Here is a 22,117-nt window from a genome sequence, read left to right as displayed (position 1 = left end):
ATATACATACACATATATCTATAATCTATAATCTATCATCTATAATCTATATATGTATATGTGCATATATATATGTATATATATATATATGTATATGTATATATATATATATATATATATATATATATATATATATATATATATATATATATATATACATGTCTATAATATATATAATCTCAATATATATAAATAAACTATAATCTGTAAATGTGTGTATATATATATATATATATATATATATATATATATATATATATATATATATATATATATATATATATATATATATATATATATATATATATATATATACACACACACATATATTGTTACGGTTCTTGGAACCGTTGCAGTTGTCCTGAGTCAGTTATTCCATTAATATACGTGTAGTTAGATCCCTTCTTTGTGTAGTGGGAAGACATGGGGGTGCGTTTCGATGGGCTGTAGTTCGGTTATGAGATCATTCTTCCCCTTTTATTTTATTACCTCCATTTATTTTCTGAGGTGAAATCGTCTCGTTTGCTACCCTCGTTTCACTGGCCACAGCGTACCACAGTCTATCCAGCAACTAGTTTTCAGAGGCAAAATCCCGACATTCGCTCCAGAAGCAGCATCGGCATCCACCTTCCCAAACCCAGACACGCGCGGCGTGGGCGGGCCAAACTAGTGTCTGGCCGAACCCTGCCCAGAAAGGTGGACCACATGAAGGCCCGGTCCAATCGGGATGCTCGGATCGGACGATGACGTCGGTTTCGCCATGGCTCCTCCCCGAGCTCCGTGATCTATAAAGTATGGAGCAATCCTCAGAGTTGGGGCAAAGTTGGGGTGGATGGAAAAGAAGAAGTCGGTCAGAGTTGTTGGATGTGAAGGTATTGAGTTTATATATATATATATATATATATATATATATATATATATATATATATATATATATATATATATATAAAACATATATATATATATAAAATATAATATATATATATATATATATATATATATATATATATATATATATATATATATATATATATATATATATATATATACATATACAGTCATGCGCCACTTAACGACGGGGTTACGTTCTGAGAAACGCGTCGTTAAGCGACGTCGTCGTTGTGTGAACATGATTTTTTTTTTCGTTTTCGTTTTCGAACATCGTACTTACACAAAACTACACACCTAAGGCTATATGATATAGCCTATTGCTCCTCGGATACAAACCTGTACAGCATGTTACTGCACTGAATACTGTCGGCAATTGTAACACGCCTCCAAGAGAGACGGAAGACACGTTACATTTACCTTTGTGCTGTTCATGACGGCCATCGGTGTTGTTAGCAGGAGCTCACAATCTCCTCTCGCATCGATTGTAGAAAGATGAATAAATAGCGTTTGGATTTTATTAATACGTAATCATTGCATCGATGTTATTATTTATAAATGAAGAAACGAGCTCCTGTCAATTGTGATATATATTTTCGGAACAGTGCGATTGTTTTAACAACATGAAAAGCTTCACCAAAAAGAAATATTTGTTTTAATTTCGACTGTAACAACGATTTATTCGCGGAATTCTTCAATTCAAAGGTAATTTACTTGCGAGAAGGTAAACGTGGAAACATTGGTTCAGTTTGAAAGCCGATTTCCTTGAATCCCGATTTAGCACGATCCTGTTTTTGCGCGATGACATTTTATGGACATCAACGATCGCATTATAACAGGGCCACACTGTCGTTTATTATCATTATGAAGTATTAAGTACTGTACAGCGTACATAATTGTATGTGCTATTTTTATACGACTGGCAGCGCTACGTCGGCTACATCACTCGGCGATAGGAATTTTTCAACGACATTTTTTTTTCATTTTTTTTTTTTTTTTTCAGAGCTGGCAGATCCGTCGTACATGCGATCCATCGTTGCCCGGAACGTCGTTAAGCGGCGCATGAGTGTATATATTCACATATATCTATAATCTATCATCTATAATCTAAATATATATATATATATATACATATCTATAACATATATAATCTAAATATATATAAACTATAATCTATAAATATATATATATATATATATATATATATATATATATATATATATATATATTAAAATCTATATATATATATATATATATATATATATATATATATATACATATCTATAATATAAACATATCTATAATATATAATCTAAATATATATAAACTATAATCTATAAACATATATACATATCTATAATATATACATATCTAGAATATATATATATATATATATATATATATATATATATATATATTGTTGTGGTTACCAGATTCGCAAACCACCATTCAGGTCCCTTAGGTGAGGTATCTCGGCAAGTATATGTGTAGTTAGGCCCAAACCCGTTGTCTAGTGGGAATACATGTCATTTATGCGAGCTGCGACTCTTCAGGATAGCCGTTTTTCTTTTACTATCTTTATTTTGGACCAACCGCCATGATCACAACCACAACATCAACCACCGACCCCAACCACCGCTTCACCACAACCGCCACGACCTTCACGTCACACCTCGCAACCGTAGCATCGCCACCGTTCTTGCCCCGCTGTGGGTACCGGTGTTGGACTCGTGCAGGTCGCACGTTGAACAGCTTGTACAAAATCACGGATTTTGTGCTTCAAAAACGGATCAAAAACGACACACGCCCACTTTTTGCCGTCCAATCGGTGAGCGAGGGGCGATTTGGCCCCGCCTCCAGAACGATCGATATATGCAAATTTGTGGATCAAAAAGCCTTCACGCCCACTTTTTCTCGGGCCAATGGGGAGCGAGGTGAAAGGTCAAAGGGAGGGGGTCAAAGGCGAAGCTACGGGGGGGATAAAAGGACGGTGTTCGTCAGTGAACGAAAAGGAGAACGAGAACGAGAAGGAGTCGGAACGGAGGGGACGAGTGTGGAAGTCTGGAGCCCGAGGCCTGCAGTGGCTGGAGAAGCTGAAGAGAGTCGGACGAGGGGGTGCTCGCGTCGGTGCCAGGAGCTGCACGCCCGAGGGAGGCCGGCAGCGCGTCCTGGCCGAGGTGGAGACGCACACCAGGGGTAATAAAGATCCTCTATACCCCGAGCATCAGCAACCCCCTCCTGTTTCCCCCCGCGCTGAGATAGTGCGACCAAGGGGGCCCCGTTCCCACCCCCTACCAGACACCGTCCACGAGGCCCGCGGGTTGGGGCGCCATCGCCGCTCCGCGTCTCATCACCAGACGGGTAGGCGCGACCCGGTCTCGGCCTCAGGCCTGCCTCATTCTTGAGGGTATTTCTTTTCCTTGGTTTTGGGTATGTGTTGTCGGCGCCGTCTGTGAAGTAGAATTGTATAAGTGTTGCCGTGTGCTCGGTAGTCGGTATTAGCTCTGCATTGTTTTCGCTTTTACATTTGCTTTTTGTGTAAATGGAATTGTGTTTTCTTTTTTTTGTGTGCATTTGGTGGAATTGTATTTGTGTGCTTCCCGTGTGCCGAGAATAAATGTGCTTTATTGTTGAACTGTTCTCCCGCTTCGCTTCGTCTTTTCCTCCATTGAATCCCCATCTTGCTTCACGTAAAGGGTTGGTAGTGGGCTGAATACGCCCGATAATTAATCGAACCGTCGAGGTCGACGATAACACCGCTCGGTTATTCTGATAGTACGGAACGGGTCGCTTAAGTGGCCCGTGTCCGAAGTCGACCTGCGGCGAGGTGCGATCGCCCGGTCTACCCTCCGCGTGGGTACTTAGGTAGGTCGAATTTGGCGAGCAACCCTATCCCACGCGGGGGCTGATTGGCTCGATCGCGGTGAGACCGAAAGGTCCACCCGTGACTGGTTCCCGGCGTTAGTCCGAGAGGGTCACGACTGGATTGTCCGTCCGGTGGGCGACGTGCCGCGATTCGAGTTACGTGGCCGTCGCACGCCGGCGGGCGCGAAATCCGCAACAATATATATATATATATATATATATATATATATATATATATATATATATATATATATATATATATATATATATATATATATATATGTATATATATATATATATATATATATATATATATATATATACTGTAATCTATATCTTCTTCTTCTTCTTTCGGCTGCTCCCGTTAGGGGTCGCCACAGCGGATCATCCGTATGATCCACATAGTGATTTGGCACATGTTTTACACCGGATGCCCTTCCTGACGCAACCCTGGTCGCCTCTTACGACACAGGGATATGGTACACCTATTTTAACTGGGGTATACACCGGCCCAATATACTGGTACTCATTTTGCCGACCTCGGAAGGATGACAGACTGAGTCAACCCCCTGGTGTATTAATTCAGTGGCCCAACGGGGCTTGAACTCAGGACCTTTTGGATCCCAAGCCGCTGCCCTAACCACTGCGCCAACACCAGGCTATAAACTATAATAAATATAAATATATAAATATACATACACATATATCTATAATCTATAATCTATCATCTATAATCTATATATGTATATGTGTATATATATATATATATATATATATATATATATATATATATATATATATATATATATATATATATATACATATCTATAATATATATAATCTCAATATATATATATATATATATATATATATATATATATATATATATATAAACTATAATCTGTAAATGTGTGTATGTATATATATATATATATATATATATATATATATATATATATATATATATATATATAATATATATATATATATATATATATATATACATATATACACACACATATATTGTTACGGTTCTTGGAACCGTTGCAGTTGTCCTGAGTCAGTTATTCCATTAATATACATGTAGTTAGACCCCTTCTTTGTGTCGTGGGAAGACATGGGGGTGCGTTTCGATGGGCTGTAGTTCGGTTATGAGATCATTCTTCCCCTTTTATTTTATTACCTCCATTTATTTTCTGAGGTGAAATCGTCTCGTTTGCTACCCTCGTTTCACTGGCCACAGCGTACCACCGTCTATCCAGCAACTAGTTTTCAGAGGCAAAATCCCGACATTCGCTCCAGAAGCAGCATCGGCATCCACCTTCCCAAACCCAGACACGCGCGGCGTGGGCGGGCCAAACTAGTGTCTGGCCGAACCCTGCCCAGAAAGGTGGACCACATGAAGGCCCGGTCCAATCGGGATGCTCGGATCGGACGATGACGTCGGTTTCGCCATGGCTCCTCCCCGAGCTCCGTGATCTATAAAGTATGGAGCAATCCTCAGAGTTGGGGCAAAGTTGGGGTGGATGGAAAAGAAGAAGTCGGTCAGAGTTGTTGGATGTGAAGGTATTGAGTTTAATTGGAAGGTTGAAGGAGTTGCGAAGGTGTTCCGGCTGCTTGGCTCTGCTTACGTCTCACCTCGACGGCCAGCCTACTGGTCCCCACCGACACGACCTCGACCAAACCTCTTGTCTGGTCCTGCTCCTGCTCAACTCTCGCCATTTTGGACTCTGCTCTCCTCCAGTAAAGCTCCTGCTGCAGACACGATAACCACACATGCGGCTGTGGACCGAACTGCATAGCTTTTGTCGGGTGTCGCTCCGTGGAGCATCCCTTCCCCCGAAACGCTCAGGTACCAAAAACTGCAACCTCAACTCCCTCCCTGGCTGGAAAAGTCCTTTGCCTTTCATTGGGTTAATTTTGTCTGAGTGTGTGTCTGAGTGTGTTGGCGTCTGTCCGTTAGATAAGCCTGTATACGATCTTCATTGTTATAATTGTTGCTTTTACTAATCTCGCGTCAAGTCTGCACTGTGTCCGCTTTTGTAAGTTGCTTGTAAAATTTCCGCACCACACCTCTCTCATCTTTCCCCTGCATTATATACTGAATAAACCTTTTTATTGTGCCACATGCTTTTCCCCGCTTATTGTAAATAAATAATTGTAGAAATGTTCCCAGCTCGTCTTTGTCTTTTCCTCCATTGGTCCAGCATGGTTCGAATCTGAGTTTAGCCGGGTCTTTATTCCCGATCATCCGTTCCTTCGAGCCAGGACGTCCTTGGCAGTGCCGCTCGACTGCATCAGATCCGGAAAGGTGGTCAGTAGTTAATAGTGATCCGGTTCGGGCAAGGCGTACCGAGGGCGTGGTTCTCCGGTAGTCGAAACCGCGTGGTTAATTAGGTAACTTGATTCTAGACAGGAGGACCCTACGGCACGCGGTTGAGGTATTGGCACCCACGGTCGGTTAAGCGACCTGCCGAGTCACGGAATTATCCGTGAGCGACGGCCTACAATTTCGTGGAGTCTGGTGGGAATTGACAAAGCTCGTGGTCGTCTCACCTGACCCCGCCAGCCCACAACTATATATATATATATATATATATATATATATATATATATATATATATATATATATATATATATATATATATATATATATATATATATATATATATATATATATCTATCTATCTATATATACACATCTCTATCTCTATCTCTATCACTCACTCACTCACTCACTCACTCACTCTCTCCCCCCCCCCCCCGACCCACAGCTACTTTCCTCGATGCTTCCACAATCTTCACTGACCCCCTAATATGCTGTTTCCTCATCTTGTCCTGCCTTGTCACTCCACACATCCATCTCTGTATCCACATATCATTTGCATCCAGGTTCTGTTCCTCTTTTTTTGATGTTGACCAAGTTTCCACACTATATAACAATGCCGGTCTTACAACTGTCTTATATATTCTTCCTTTCAGTTTCAGCGGTATTTTCTTATCACTCAACACTTCACTGCACTGCACTTCCTCCAGTTATTTCAACCAGAACAAATCTGTTACATAAATTTCCATTTCAATATTGCCATCTTCGGTCACCAATGAGCCCACATACTTGAAGCTACTCACATTCTCCAGATCATCACGCATAATCTTTACACTTTCAGCCTGATCCTCTTCACTAGGCTCAAACTGACTATATATATATATATATATATATATATATATATATATATATATATATATATATATATATATATATATATATATATATATATATATATATATATATATATGGATGCCCCCCACCCCCCATGACTCTTCGGTCTACTGATCTGTATAGCCTGATCTTTCAGCACTTTTCTACATTTCTCAAGATACTCCGTCATATTATCATCATCATTCGGACCACAAAGCTCAATGCCATCTCCAAACACCATTGTCAATGGAACTTCCTGTTTCACTTGCTTCGATGGAACATCCATGACAATCATGAAGAGGAAGGAGCTCAGTGCCAATCCTTGGTGAAATTAAACTTTAACTTCAAAACTCTCTCTCTCTCTCTCTCCCAAACTGCTTCTTACTCTTGTCTGGCACTCCTTTAACATGTTCTGTAATAGTCGTACATACTTCTCGGGAACTCCCACAAACTCTTGCACATCTTCAGACTTCATTCTGAGGCACCTGGCCGTAAGCCTTCTCAAAAATCAATGAATACAAACTTTATGTTGCTTTGACCTTCCAACTGTTTACGGATTTTTGCCAGACATGTATCAATGATAAAAACAGCCAGGATGAACTTCTTCTTCTTCTTCTTCTTCTTCTTCTTCTTCTTCTTCTTCTTCTTCTTCTTCTTCTTCTTCTTCTTAGACTAGATGGTTTCCCATTTCTTCCACAGGTACAGAGTGCCACCAGTTTGTCCCACCATGCAGTGCACATGAAACTCTTGGTTTGGGCTAAATGACAAAGCCAAAAAAAATCTTTAAAATCTCTTCCCTCCAGGACTTCATGGAGATAATTATCTTGACAACCTGGCCGACCTTCAGGGGGCACTGCATCAGCAGCACAGTGACGCCGCCCCCAGCAAACAATGCAACACAGGGCCATGTGCTGCATACAAAACAAGAAGGTACACAAAATGGTGTAACCTTTAACCCTGTCCTACATGTTTCACTCAACTCTCCTCGTCATAATTAGATCTCCCAATTATTTTCCCTGTCCTCCTCTTTCTTAACTTATCTTCACCTCTCTTTTCAACTCTGTCCTTTCCTCAATTTACCATGCCCCCACCATACTTTGTTTACTTATTATCACAAGCCTGTTGCACGTGTCCACACGAGATTCTAAACGGGCTCAGGATAAAGGTAGCAAAAATGCAAATGGCTTGTTCTGTCATCGAGCCGGCAAGCCAAGAGCAACATTTCACATTTATTGCCACATCTGATGTAATTTAAATACTCTAATGGCAGTGAAGTGCTCCGTTTGAAACTGCTTGTTCGACGTATAGTATGTAGCTTTTTGTTGTCTATGGTCTGTCATAAAAATTTGTTGGTGTCAAAGCCAGTGAGCAATTGCAAATCAATAGTACGATTACACTGAACAACAAATTTCAAAAATTTTTTTTTACTGGAGATGTGTAAAGTGATTAAGACTAATTTGGGTACGCTGATTTCAAAAATCATAACCGTTTTGCTGTATCACGTCAGGATTTTCAGGAACAGAAATATTCCCATTGCCTAGAAGTCAGGATTTCAATGAAATTTACATATGTCTTTAACATGTCTATTTCGTACAATTGTTGTTAACTTGTGTTATATTTCTTTCTTTCAGATAAAGATGAGTAGGCGTTCCTGTACCAATCATCCTGACAACTTCTGTTATGTCTGTGGTCGGTATACCAAAAAAGATCAACAGCGAAGTATATCTACAGCAGTGAAAATGAAGGCCGCCTACTTTCACTACTTCGGGTGTAAGGTGGGGGACCAAGAACAGAGCTGGGCACCACACATCTGCTGCACAAGCTGTCACACAACCTTGACTCAGTGGTTGGTGGGCAAGCGCACGAGCATGCCATTTGCGGTGCCCATGATATGGCGTGAGCCGCAGAATCATCATGATGATTGTTATTTCTGCTGCACAAGCATCGCCGGCTTCAACAAGAAGAATAAAGGTCACATCAAGTACGCTGACTGCGTCTCTGCTCGTAAACCTGTGCCTCATGATGACGAGAACCCCGTTCCAACACCTCCAGCTGATCAGAACATAGCTGTAAGCAGTGGTGAAGAGGATGGTGATGATGAACCTTTTGAACCCGACACTCAAGAATCACACCTTCTGAACCAGGGAGACTTAAATGATCTTGTAAGAGATCTCTCGCTGTCAAAGGCGAAGGCAGAGCTGCTTGGATCAAGGCTGCAGCAGTGGAATCTACTTGAACCTAACACCAAGATATCCTTGTTCAGAGCACGTCACAGAGACATGGCTGAGTTCTTTGAGATGGAAGACACGATGACATTCTGCAGTGACATCAACGGTCTGTTGAAAGAACTTGGGTGTGATCACGATCCTGCAGACTGGCGCCTCTTCATCGACTCGGGGAAGAACAGCTTGAAGGCTGTTTTGCTCCACAATGGCAACGAGAAACCATCAGTCCCACTGGCTCACGCGTTCGGCATGACAGAGACCTATGAGACTATGCGGCAGCTGCTTGATTCCATCAAGTACAATGACTTCAACTGGCACATCTGCGGAGACTTGAAAGTGGTGGTGCTGTTGTTCGGGCTGCATTCAGGCTGCACGAAATACATGTGCTTCCTTTGTCTCTGGGATAGCAGAGACGACAAGAATCACTGGACGAAGAAAGATTGGGAAGAGCAAAAAGAGCATGTACGTGGTCGACACAACGTGAAGCATGTCGCCCTTGTCGACCCAGCCAAGGTTTTCCTTCCACCACTCCACATAAAGCTCGGCTTGATGAAAAGTTTTGTACGGGCAATGGATCTGAATGGGCGTGGGTTTTTATACCTCAAGGAAAAGTTTGGCAACACCTTGTCGGAGGCCAAGATCAAGGCTGGTGTCTTTGTTGGACCGCAAATCCGACAGATTATGAAGGACGAAACTTTTCCGACAACTCTAAACCTCAAAGAGCTGGCAGCGTGGAGGAGCTTCAAAGCTGTGACGGACAACTTCTTGGGGAACGAGCGCGCGGACAACTATGAAGAAATAGTGCAGCAGCTGCTGGAGTCCTTCAGGAAACTTGGCTCCAGGATGTCCCTGAAAATCCATTTCCTACACCAGCACCTGAACTTCTTCCCTGACAACTTGGGAGCAGTCTCGGACGAGCACGGTGAGCGATTCCACCAAGAGATTTCACTCATGGAGACGCGTTACCAAGGGCGGCACAACCCGAACATGATGGGCGATTTCTGCTGGTTCCTGCATCGTGAAACTGACACAGAGCAGCACAAACGCAAAGCCAAATGCCTAAAGCATTTTTAATTACATTCTAGTGGAGTTTTTCTGTAATTTCTATAATTTTGAAGCATTCATGATGAAATAAATGAATAAATGAATTTTTGTAAATTTCATTGAAATCCTGACTTCTAGGCAATGGGAATATTTCTGTTACTGAAAATCCTGACCTGATATAGCAAAACGGTTATGATTTTTGAAATCAGCGTACCCAAATTAGTCTAAATCACTTTACACATCTCCAGTAAAAAAATTTTGTTGTTCAGTGTTATCTATTTGTGAAGCCAGGTCTGATGCTCCAGCTCTCTGCAAAATCCTCTTCATCTCTTTGCTGATGACTCCACCCTCTGCCGTACCATCTGTCATCCCTCAGACCGGCAAGCAGCAGCCTCTTCACTCTCTGTAGATGTGGATAAAAATTACAAGCTGGTCCAACACATGGAACATGTCTTTCAATCCTGACAAATCTCACTCACTCGATCTCTCCAAAAGGACCGTCCGGACCCCCCCCCCCCCCCACCATCTACTTTCTCAACAATCCTCTTGAAGAAGTCCTTTCATTCAAGGTTCTGGCTCTCACTATCTACCATGATCTTTCCTGGGAAAGCCACATTTCCAAACTGGCATCCAAAGTCCTTCCTCAGCCTGCCTAAGCTCCTGACCACATACAAAGCTTTCATCCATAGCCTGATGGAGTACTGCTCTCCCCTCTGGCCTTGTGCTCCGCCTCTTACCTTTCTCGGCTTCACGCTGTGGAAACCAGGGCATTTAGGATCATTGGTATCTCCCGCAGTGAAGCTGATTCTTTGAGCCTCGCACTCTCAAACCGCAGGCAGGTCGGTGACCTTTCTGTCTTCTACCATCTCCTCTCTGGTCTTGCCCCCCCCCCCCACACTGCTCTGTCTGCGATATGTCCCCCCCATATTTCCACAGGGCGCCCAAGATCTGCCAGCACCCCTTTCTGGTAAAACTACCAAAATTACGAATCACTGCTCAACTGCACTCTTTCATTCCTCATTTTTTCCCACCTTTGGAACAAATTCCCATACTCTCTTCAATCCCACTCTTCCCTCCAGGTCTTCAAAACAGTTGTTCACCACCACCTTGTATCTTCCCCCATCCAAAGCCATGATCTTTTCTACCCCCATTAATCCACCCCAAACCCACCTCCTTCAAATTCTCTGCTGTCCTTTCTGAAAGTTCCCTGTCGTGTAAGGTCCTGAAAGTCCCGGTCATGTCTATCTGGTTTGCCCTGTGCACCCCGTCCCATCTCTCTCCCTTCCACAGATATCCTGTCTCTGTTCCCCACTGTTTTGTTCTTCCCTCTCCTTTGGACACAAAGTCTGACCAGCGATAGCCCAGAATCTCTTTTGCCACACCACCAGCGTTGGAATACCAAGTCCAGCAATGAGCCTGTGGGCACTGAAACCATGAACCAGCCACCCTAAGTCTATGACTTCTTGCAAAGTCAAGGAACTTAGTGCTATTCTGGTCACAGTTCCAGACCCATGGGGACCAACACATGTCTCATAACCATCCCTATCAGTTCCAGTCGATGCATTGAAACCAGCCGAGCAGGGCTGGTTTTCACCAATGGATTGGAAAATGGTCCATCACGAATGGTCTATCCAAGACTAGAAGTGTATCTCGCCTGGGGCACAGATCAACCACAGACTCGAGCGTGGCATAGAATGCGTCCTTCACGGTGAGATCACTCACCTCAGTCAGAGAATATACAGAGACCAGGGAAACGACACCCAAGGAGTGATGAATCCTTAGTCTCATAATACACTCGTTAACCGGTGTTACCTCAACTAACATTGGAGTCAACTTATTGGACACAGCTACAGCAACTCCTTGGGCATGTTAACCATTGGAGCAACCAGACCAATAATAGGTGGAATCACCCAACTTGATCTCGCCACAATCCGGTCTCCGCACCTCAGAGAGTGCTGCAATACCGATGTTCAAACGTTTGAGCTCAGATGCTAACAGAGACGGGTGATCATCCTCTCTTAGGGATAGCACATTCCAGGCATCCACCCAAAATGACCACCTCAGGTTAACCCAAGGAGACCACCGTCTCTGGTGGACAACAACTCAGCACCACTCCGCCACACACACCGCAATCTGTCCCAGGAGGTTTACCCTGTACTTTAACGTCTATGATCAAGGAATGGGGGTCCTGAAGGCTTTGCCCCAATCCCATCATCTGGTGAGCTACCCTGTGAAGGGCAGCAGCACAGGAGGTACTCACACGGAGTGGGTTTTCAGTTTTCTTTGCATTTGTGGGTTTTGTGGAGTGAAATGTTTTATGGTGGCCAGAGTGAAAATCCTGCCACCAACCTCCTAATAAAAAGCAACACAACTGCAGAACGACGTCCGCAGACACAGTTGGGCACTAGAAATGGATGGCCGTTGGCTTACAAGGAGCTACTATGCCCTTTGTGGTTAGGGTGGCCAGCTTAAAATCTTAGGGTCTTCAGTTCAAACCCGTCATGGCATTGAAATAACATAAGGTTGGTTGACTCAGCTTGTCATCCTTCTAAGGTCGGTGATATGAGTACCGGCATGCTGGTAACAAAAGGCAATGCATCAGCGGCACAGCTACACCACCACAAAATGATGCAACCAGCAGCCACAAGCTGCATACGAAGAAATAATAAATCCATTCATGAAAATGTTTTCGAATATCATTATGAAAAGTTATGAGTTTTCATACTTTGACTGTCTCAGGTTCACTCAGGCCAATGCAATCGGGCAAAATTGTCTATCCTTTGGATGTTTCATGAACTTTCACTTGGGTGATCTTTGTTCAAGAAGGTCAAGTGATGAATGAGCAGCAATTTCAATCACTATTATGCGGGTGAAATCATTTTAGTGCAGCCACATTCTCTTGCATGCCCTTGCAATGAGACAGTACTGGAATACAATTTGTGTCGAGACTGGGGGCAGGATAGCCAACCGGATGCTGTTCGTCTTTCAGTTAGAAAAGATGTTTACAATTGCAACGTCAGAAAGAAAATAATAATGACAACAAGTAAAAAAAGACATAAAATGTCGAAACCCAAGTTGTTTCAGTAATTTTGCTGCACATAGTTTAAGGGCTAGCCCATATTTATGTACAACTAAAATGACCGCCAGTCTACCAGTCGGCCATCTTTAATCATATTGCAAAATAAAGCGAGGTGCATGTGTATGCCATCATGTGCTGTGCTTGTGCCAAGTTTGAACAAAATCTGACCATGCATGTCTGAGAAATGGTTGGGGACACATTAAAGTAACAAAATGGCCACCAGTCGGCCATCTTGGATCTGAAGTCGAAAAAAAATTATCTCTATGCAAGGAATCATTCTTTATTCGTGCTCCAAGTTTGAACAAGATCGGTAAATGCATGTCCGAGAAATGGTTGAGGACATGTTCGATACCAGGGTTTGTTATTTTTTACAACGAAAATGGCCGCGAGTCAGTCATCTTTGATTGCATCGCGAAACAAAATGAGATACGTATGTAGACCATCATGTGTTGTCTTTGTGCCCAGTACGGATAAAATTGGTCCAGACATATCCGAGATATGGTTGCGGACGCACGTACACGAAAATCGAGACAAAATCCATAAGCTAAGTTCAACGGAAGCTAATAATATAGAGGCCCATACGCTTCACAGATATCATGACTATGAGGCCCATACTGTTGGGGGTATCATCAGGAGTCAAAAAATGTTTCCAGGCTCAAAGTAATCCTGAATGGGAATCACCCCAACGCAGAATACTCAACCGAAGGTAGCAATAATTTGGAGTGTCTTGCTGGTGGTGATGATACATCACCTCCAACATGGGATCTTTAACATCCACCAACAACCAGTAATGGCAGACGGGTCCTCTGGCTAAATGAACTCCCAATGCACAGCCTGGACTAATCAGCAAGATAAAGTAGATTGATGCTGGGATTCCAGCTATCCTTGTTAACAAGCCAGAAATGATAGTCCCAAGCAACACGTCATAGACTTTCATTTTTTTTTTGTGTACAATGTCGAGGCTCATATAAGAGCTAACACACAGAACATATAACAAAGGGAGCAAGAGACAAGAGGGGAAGGGAGAAGGAAGCACAAAACAGTAGGGGGCAGAGATATGAGGAGATCTGTGGAAGGGAGATGGATGAGGTGGAGTACATGGGGTAAACAGGATGGACACAACAGGGACTTTCAGGAAGGAAAGCAGGGAATATGAAGGAGGTGGGTTTGGGATGGATTAATTGGGGTAGAAAAGATCATGGTTTTGGATGAGGGAAGATACGATATGGTGGTGAACAGCTGTTTTAAAGACCTGGAGGGAAGAGTGGGATTGAAGAGAGTGTGTTCCAGAGGTGGGGGAAAAAAGAGGGTTGAAAGAGTGAAGGTGAGCAGCAATTCTTGATTTTGGTAGTTTCACCACAAGGGTTTGCTTTGCATATAATTAAAACCACATGTTTGGCCAAGCAAATTATTATTTTATTTATAGAAAGTCAAGGATCGTGGAAGAACTAGAACACAGAACGGATCAAGATGTAACAGGACAAGTAGAACAGCAGAAAGAGAAGGGCAAAACCCCTAACAGTAACAACAGCAGCAATAAAAAGGGAGAAAAAAAAGACAGAGAAGAACAAACAAGGGATGCACAGGTAACGATGAGGGGTCGGGGAGAACAAAGGGGGTGGACAAGATTGATACAGAAGCAAAATTTGGGGGGTGGGGTGCTTTAACAGGTGAAGAAAAGATCATATCTTGGATGGGGGATGATCCGTAGCATATCCTAATGGAAAATTTAAAAAAATAACTCAAGAGCTACAGAAAAAGTAGATAAAGGGACCAAAAACAGTTAAACAGGACTGCCAGATGGCTTATATAACAGCAAACAAGATGTATTTTTGATGGAACAACCATTGCGCATATAAATCCATATCAATCGCACCTCCTTGGGAATTGGACCAAGCCCTGTGAAGGCCGACATGGACCTCTGTAGAAGCTTCTTGAGAGTGGAACCGCATCCATGTGAGGCAAGTGTCATCTGTCAAGGAGATGAAACGGAGCAGAAGGTGACGAAAACAATCAAAACGCAATATGTTTCACATCAAATGCCAATTAAATTAGAAAGAGCAATCAAAGATTGCAGACCCTTGGCAGGACTTGTTTTGTGTGGTTTTATAGTACGTACTTTATAAACGTACTCACATTCTAACTGCACATACTTTATAGAGGTACTTAGTTGAAAAAAAGATAATAATATAAAGGATTAAAATGTAGAGGAATGGAAGAGATTAAAATGTACTTGTGGGAACATAACACTGAGAAGAAGGGCCACGTATATTCACGGTGCCAGAGTTTCCGGTAAATTTGCGGAAGCCGGCCGCAACCTTTCGTTTGTACAAAGAAGTTCCGATTGCATGAAGCACTTCACGCCATCGTCATAGTCTATCAACAAAGCAAAAGGAGGCATCACATTGGCCATCCTGCACCCGGCACACACACCATCGCACGTTTAATATCCGGTGTGTATCCTGTCTTGTACATTTTGTCACCAAGTACAAATTGCTTTCATTTCTCACTCCATTGCTGCAACTCATTGTGATGCAAACCAAAGTAGGATTTGAAACAAGCTTGCTCTTCGATCAGCCAAGATTAGTTTTTCGACAAAACTTACTTTCCTCATTTTGCCCAAACAGAGCTGTACATCAGTGAGGGAGCAGTTTTTGCTTTTAACTTTCCACTTCATGTTTGTTTTAAGTATGGTATTATGGTATATTAAGTATATCAAAAATATTTACTCCAAATTATACACTGTATGGAAAAACGTTAAAATACAGTGTCGCTTGGACTATGGTATGTCATACAGACACAACCATCCAAGGCATTGTAGCTAAGGCCTCCTGCAACTCTGTGGGTCTGACCGAATCGGTGAACTTCTCAACCCAGATTTCTGCATTTGGTAAGTTACCTTCTGTACCTGGTCATGACTAACTTTCCATCAAACTTCTTCTGTTCCTCCTCTGCTCCTCTGACTATGTTCCTGTGAAAGCCCAAAACCACTTTGGGCAATCTCAGCAATGGTAGGGATTGCAATCTGCCCTCTCTCAAAAGGACTGGGGCACCATCACCACAGTACCGGATGTCGATTCCACCTTGGAATACTTTCACAAAAGCCGACTTTATCCAACGAACTGGTTTATACCATCCTGTCTACGGCTATCCTATCCACCCTTGAGACCAGTGTTTTTCAAATGGTCATGACCCCCCCTAAGGGAGCCACGGATGCATTTCCTGGGGAGAGGGATCTCGAGCAGTCTGTGCTAAGTAATTGCGCAAGTTCTAGTGATGTTCCCAACAATTACCTATCTATGTGAACTTGCATTCTTAAGCTTAGTTGTGATCAAAACTAAGGCCGCCAGAAACAGGCCGAACGATGTCGAGAGCAAGCTACGATGTTCACCGAGTTAGACGAGACCCAGAATTGACATGTTTTATGCAAAAACGAAATAAAAATGGCCCAGATTCCAGGCATTTTGTTACTCCTGTTGTCAGCGTTGAAACTAATGGTTCCAGCGCAGTTTTCCCCACTTGAATAAACCCAGTATTTTCTCCAGTAAAGTGAGTTTTATTTTCAAAGTCTTCATTCCTGTCCCCCCTTGTAGGGATAACAGCGGGTCGCGGTGACCAAATACCAGGACGGGTGGGTTGTCTGGTAAATCCAGCTGAGAAACAGTACTCTCGACTCAAAAACCTGGTACGCTTAATCCAGTGGTGAGGCTGGTGTAACCAAGCAGCTTACTTTCTCAAAACGGAAGGCTAACGTGACTGAGAGCAATGTTATGTCAAGCTGTAAGGCTCGCAACAAGTGTGTGTCCATCCTGAGGCAAGCCAAAAAATATCATATTGCTAATCTCAAAGCTGAACTCTCCAACCAGTCCCCTTCCTCAAAGTCATGGAGGTGACCTGTCAAATACATCTCTGGTACATTGTCCCCCTCAATCCCCTGACTCAACTCATAAGGAAACACTACAAACTATTCAAGATAAGGTGAAATGTCTCAAACATATCCACAAAGTTTCATCCGAATCCGTCGACAACTTTTTGAGATATCGTGCTATAGATTAGTTTAGCCCTATCTCTCAATGGTGAAGAATAACTGAAAAAAATTCTCGAATCTGGATCCAGATTCGGAGCTTCACCAAAATCGAATCAATTCTTCCTCGTCACAGACCCAACATATCCACCAAGGTTCATCCAAATCCGTCCACAACTTTTTGAGATATCTTGCACACAAACAAACAAACAAATAGACAGAAAGGGTGAAAACATAACCTCCTTCACCTTTGGTGGCGGAAGTAAAAATCAGAACTACTCGCATCCTCAAAGACATTTATTCATTCAATTCAATCGTGCACTGCTCACCCCGATGAGCTGCCACACCAGCCACACATTGGCGAATCCTGCACCGTGTGATATCTAAAGTGCTCATCATTATTGGACTCCACCACCAGAAAGCCAAAGCACAAGGTCAGTCGTCACATCACAGGCAAGTCGGTGGCCTATTATTCAACGCCTATCCTACTTTAGAAACACTGATGCTAAAACAGAGAATGTCATACTCTGGACACATCATGCAGGCAGAAAACGAAAGTCAGGATAAATCAATTATGCTGGGTATGGTTGAGGGGAGAACAAGAAGAAGAAGAAGAGGGAGACAGACCTTGTATGCGCTAGATGGATGGGGTAAAAGCTGCAACTAAGCCGTCTCTGCCAGAGCTTCGGGAAGCAGTGGAGGATAGACATGTTTGGGAAAATCTGATCCTGACTGCCGCCTGAAGTCGGACACAACTTGACGGAACTTGATGACTCCGATGTAGCTCCCTCAGCCCTCTGACCCTTCCCAGCAACCTCCCCTCTTGTTCCTCTTTTCTCCCAATCATGGAACTTCCTCCAGCAGACAGTTGAATCCCACTTTTCCCTCTTGGACGTCAAACTGCAGGTACACCATCCTTACCCAGCAATCTTATTTACTCCCAAGTTGTTGTTGGTATGCAGCACGTGGCTGCGGGTTCACATCTGTTGTCACAAGGGTGCGGCTCTGTGCTGCTGATGCAGTGACCCCCCCCCCCCTGTATGTTAGGTCAGGAATTTGTTGAGTGGTGGTGATAGCTTGCCCACTCCTCACGAAGGATACCATGGGATCTTTAACATCCATCAACTAATGTTGGTAGACGGGACGCCCAGTTTAACGTCCATCCGAGGGACAGCACACTCATTGATGAATCATCCGGCCTGAAAGTTTTTCACTGGGTCGGGATTCGAACCCAGGCTAGACAGCTTAGAGGAGCTTTTCTTTTCCTGTTTGTTCATTCCCTTTGCTCGTTGTGTCCAACTGTGTCCCCCATCGCAATACAATAAATAATTTAAAAACTACATAATTAATCATCTCCCAAAGGTGAGAACAGGGCACCAGACATCCTGGGCACAGTCCTGGAAGAGAATGTTACCGTCACACTGTGCCTGACTTGCGAGTGGAGACAAGACCTCAAGCGCTCAGGCTTGAACTCTCTTGACCGAACTCAATGGAGGGCTTTCAGAGCTATCCCATAATGCCGTGCGCGCCGCCAAGTTGGTTGTATTCATTTCCATGGCAACGGCAACATCAGTAGTTCCAGAATCCAGCAAGTTCACCTCGTCATTCTGACTTAGTAAAATGGAAGGTCACCCTCACCCTTTGTCCTCGTTTACCTTTCCTCGCTTTCGCTTGCCAACCAATATGGCGCCCACGCACTAAATCGTGGGTACCGAAATCCCCGTCTCTACCTGCATTACCGGTGTAGTACCAGCAGAGGTGCAATCAAATACAAGTTAATAACGATGAACACTAATCGGACAACTTAAATTACGTCAGACAATTCGTTTAAAGTGAATTTACACGTTAAATTTGTAGGTTATACACGTACACGGTGAAGGCTTTGGTTGTTGCTCGTGACCGCGTGCGTTTTGGTGTGCGAGAAAACCCACACCCCACGTCGTGGATACACAAACACGCTTATCGGGATCGTAACCACTCACGTGGCTCTCATGGTCGCCGGTTCAAGGCTTTTTTAAACGAGGGTTGAAGCGCATCGCGTAGTGCACGCGTGGACGAGGACGAGGACAACAAATTAAATTATTGCCTGAACAACAACATACTGTTTAACCTTTCACCTCTCACTTTAATCTGTCGCACTCCCAATTCCGCACCAACAACACGCTCGAATGCTTTAATTATTTTCCTGCAGGCAAAAAGACTACATTTTGGCAACTTTCACTGAAGCTGTGCAAACAAGTACAAAAACAAGGAATGGTGCCAATAAGGTGGGTACCAGCCGAGTCATCGATATATCGAAAACACACCCCCATGTTCTCGGGTTCACCAAGTCCTCTGGCGAACCGAAGGAGACTGCAAGTTGTGGACAACCCCAAAAAATACAAGTTCACCAATTCCAAAACAGTATTGTTTCTGGTACAGGAATAAAAAGCACATACATTTAAAAATGTACGGTACTGTATTATAATTTAAGAAAATATAAAAGAAATATTTTTCAGAACAATTTTAATCATTGATTTTTTTTACCACAGGACGACAAAAGGGTGTTGTTAAGCCTGGTGCTGGCGCAGTGGTTAGGGCAGCGGTTTGGAATCCAAAAGGTCCTGAGTTCAAGCCCCGTTGGGCCACTGAATTAATACACCAGGGGGTTGACTCAGCCTGTCATCCTTCCGAGGTCGGCGAAATGAGTACCAGTGTACTGGGCCGGTGTATACCCCGGTTAAAATAGGTGTACCATATCCCTGTGTCGTAAAGAGGTGACCAGGGTTACGTCAGGAAGGGCATCCGGCGTAAAACATGTGCCAAATCACTATGCGGATCATATGGATGATCCGCTGTGGCGACCCCGAAAGGGAGCAGCCGAAAGAAGAAGAAGAAGACGACAAGAGGGTGTTGTTAGTTTTTGAAATGTGCACCCATTGGTTGGACGGCTGTCAGACCACACCCACATCTGTCGCTTGACTCCACCCACTACAGCACCCGGCCAAAATGATGTGGCCACTGTGGTGTAGCCATGCCCACGGGGAGGGGCATGATGATGATGCATGATGGGCGTGATGGTGGAGGAGTGGCCGTGGGGTTCGGCGAGGGATATGAGGTGTGCACGCCGCCTGAGGCGTCGTAGTAATGCTGGAGTCGGCCGGCTCGTGAGTGTACCGCGTACGGAATAAAGGGGAGCCGCGGGCACAGTACGCCCGCGCTCGCACTCATGCAACACAGCCCGGCTCGACTGTTCCTCCGCTTCGTGTCTGCCTGCTAAGCATCTCCCAATTCAGTACAGTACAGTTGGCGAACGAGGATCTTCGGATCGACGTGTGTAAGGGCGGCAAATGACCCGTGCGGTTCCAGTCTACGGAGCCAAAGGTCTCGCCGGCGCGAACATGGCAAAGGGTCGGTGCATGGCAAACGTACGCGTGCCCGCCTTCGTCGGAATCTACTTCGGCCACGTCGAGTGGGCAACGTTCGTTCGTTTGGTTCATTTTCTTGTTCGTTTTGTCGAGGATACGCGTTTCGGCTCGAACGCGGCGTTGGACGTCGCGCAAGCTCTGGAGAATGTCCGAGGTCTCGATGGTCGGTGCACAGCAGATGGTCTAGGGGTCATCGCAATGGGCCAGGCACGCACGGCCATGCGCACGGTCTGCGGCGCGGGTCGTGGGCGAGCGTGGCAATGCAATCACTCGGACGGCGGTCTGGGCTCTCGAGGTCGTCTACGATGTGTGGGCCGAGGGTCATCGCCCATTGTTGCGTTCATAGATGGCGGTGTGCGAGGCGATCCTTCCGTCCCGCGTCGAAACCTGCTTGCGATTGATCCGGAAATGACAAGATCAGTGGCAGGGGGGGGGGGGAAGTGAGCGAGGCACGGATCGGGTGTCGAATTGAGTCCACTCGTGCTGGCCGCGCATCGCATTCGGCTGTGCCGTGCAAATTCACGGCAGAGGAGCGTCCGGCACGGTTCAGAGATCGTTTTATTTCTGGTCTGCGAGCAGCCATTGACATTGTCTGCGAGCAGCCATTGACCGACATCACATTCGACTCGGCGATCGCGACTGTTTCATCTGTCGAGCAGACACCGGTGACCGCGCAAGTCCGCGCGATGGCTCAAGTGCCGCAGGGTGCTCGCACGCCTAGCGGTGCGGGACGAGAGCGCGCACCGCAGCACGGTCGCACCGGGAGCGAAGGGGCACCGCAGCACGATCGCACCGGGAGCGAAGGGGCACCGCAGCAGGACCCCAGTGACCTGGAGATCAGCCTGCAGCCGGGGCATGATGATGCCGGCGAGCCGGAGCAGGAGCCGGGCTCGGCGAGCCGGACCCTTTTGGGTCGGAACGGGTTCCGGTTCGTGCCTCCAGATGTGCCAGTGCTCTCTTCGAGACCTTCGTCGAATACCGAGGGCGAGGCTCTGGCGGCGGGGGCCGCGTCAATGCAGCGGGAACCACCGTTCGTTGCTGCCTGCGGCGATGATGTGCGCTCCAGGAGCGGCGAGAGCCATATCGGCTCTCGCGATGAGTTCCCGCGCTTCGTTCGCGATGAGTTCCCGCGCTTCGTTCGCGATGAGTTCCCGCGCTTCGTTCGCGATGAGTTCCCGCGCTTCGTTCGCGATGAGTTCCCGCGCTTCGGCAGGGTTCGTGAGGCAATGCGCATCGGTGTGGTTCAGGCAGCTTCAACAGGTGGCGGTGGGCCCGTGGCGTTAAAGGGAGTCGCGAGTCGCAGCATCAAGTCGACAACCAAGAAGCGGACTCGTGATGTGGGTTGTGGGTTGTTGTTCATGGCATATGTGCTTTTCCTTGCTCTAG

At 44.9% G+C, this 22,117-nt stretch overlaps 1 protein-coding gene across 10 annotated transcripts in view; it reads right to left on the bottom strand.

The window, feature by feature from the left end:
* Positions 1-19,442, bottom strand: part of FAN1 (FANCD2 and FANCI associated nuclease 1) — a 131,033-nt gene extending 111,591 nt beyond the window's left edge. For 6 of the 10 annotated variants that reach the window (XM_085845631.1, XM_085845632.1, XM_085845625.1 and 3 more), the window contains exons 1-2: positions 19,307-19,442; positions 15,177-15,272 (exon numbers count right to left, since the gene is read on the bottom strand). The gene's annotated coding sequence lies outside the window, so the exon portion shown is untranslated. Of the gene's footprint in view, positions 1-15,176; positions 15,273-17,951; positions 19,092-19,194 lie in introns of those variants that run through there. The other 4 variants (XM_085845628.1, XM_085845626.1, XM_085845629.1 and 1 more) reach the window with 3 other exon arrangements.
* Positions 19,443-22,117: the final 2,675 nt, after the last annotated feature.

This window comes from Eptatretus burgeri, chromosome 11, assembly GCF_056783735.1.
Source record: "Eptatretus burgeri isolate ZD-2024b chromosome 11, Ebu_testis_v1, whole genome shotgun sequence".
Lineage (NCBI taxonomy): Eukaryota > Metazoa > Chordata > Myxini > Myxiniformes > Myxinidae > Eptatretus > Eptatretus burgeri.
This window is presented reverse-complemented; position numbering and strand designations above follow the sequence as displayed.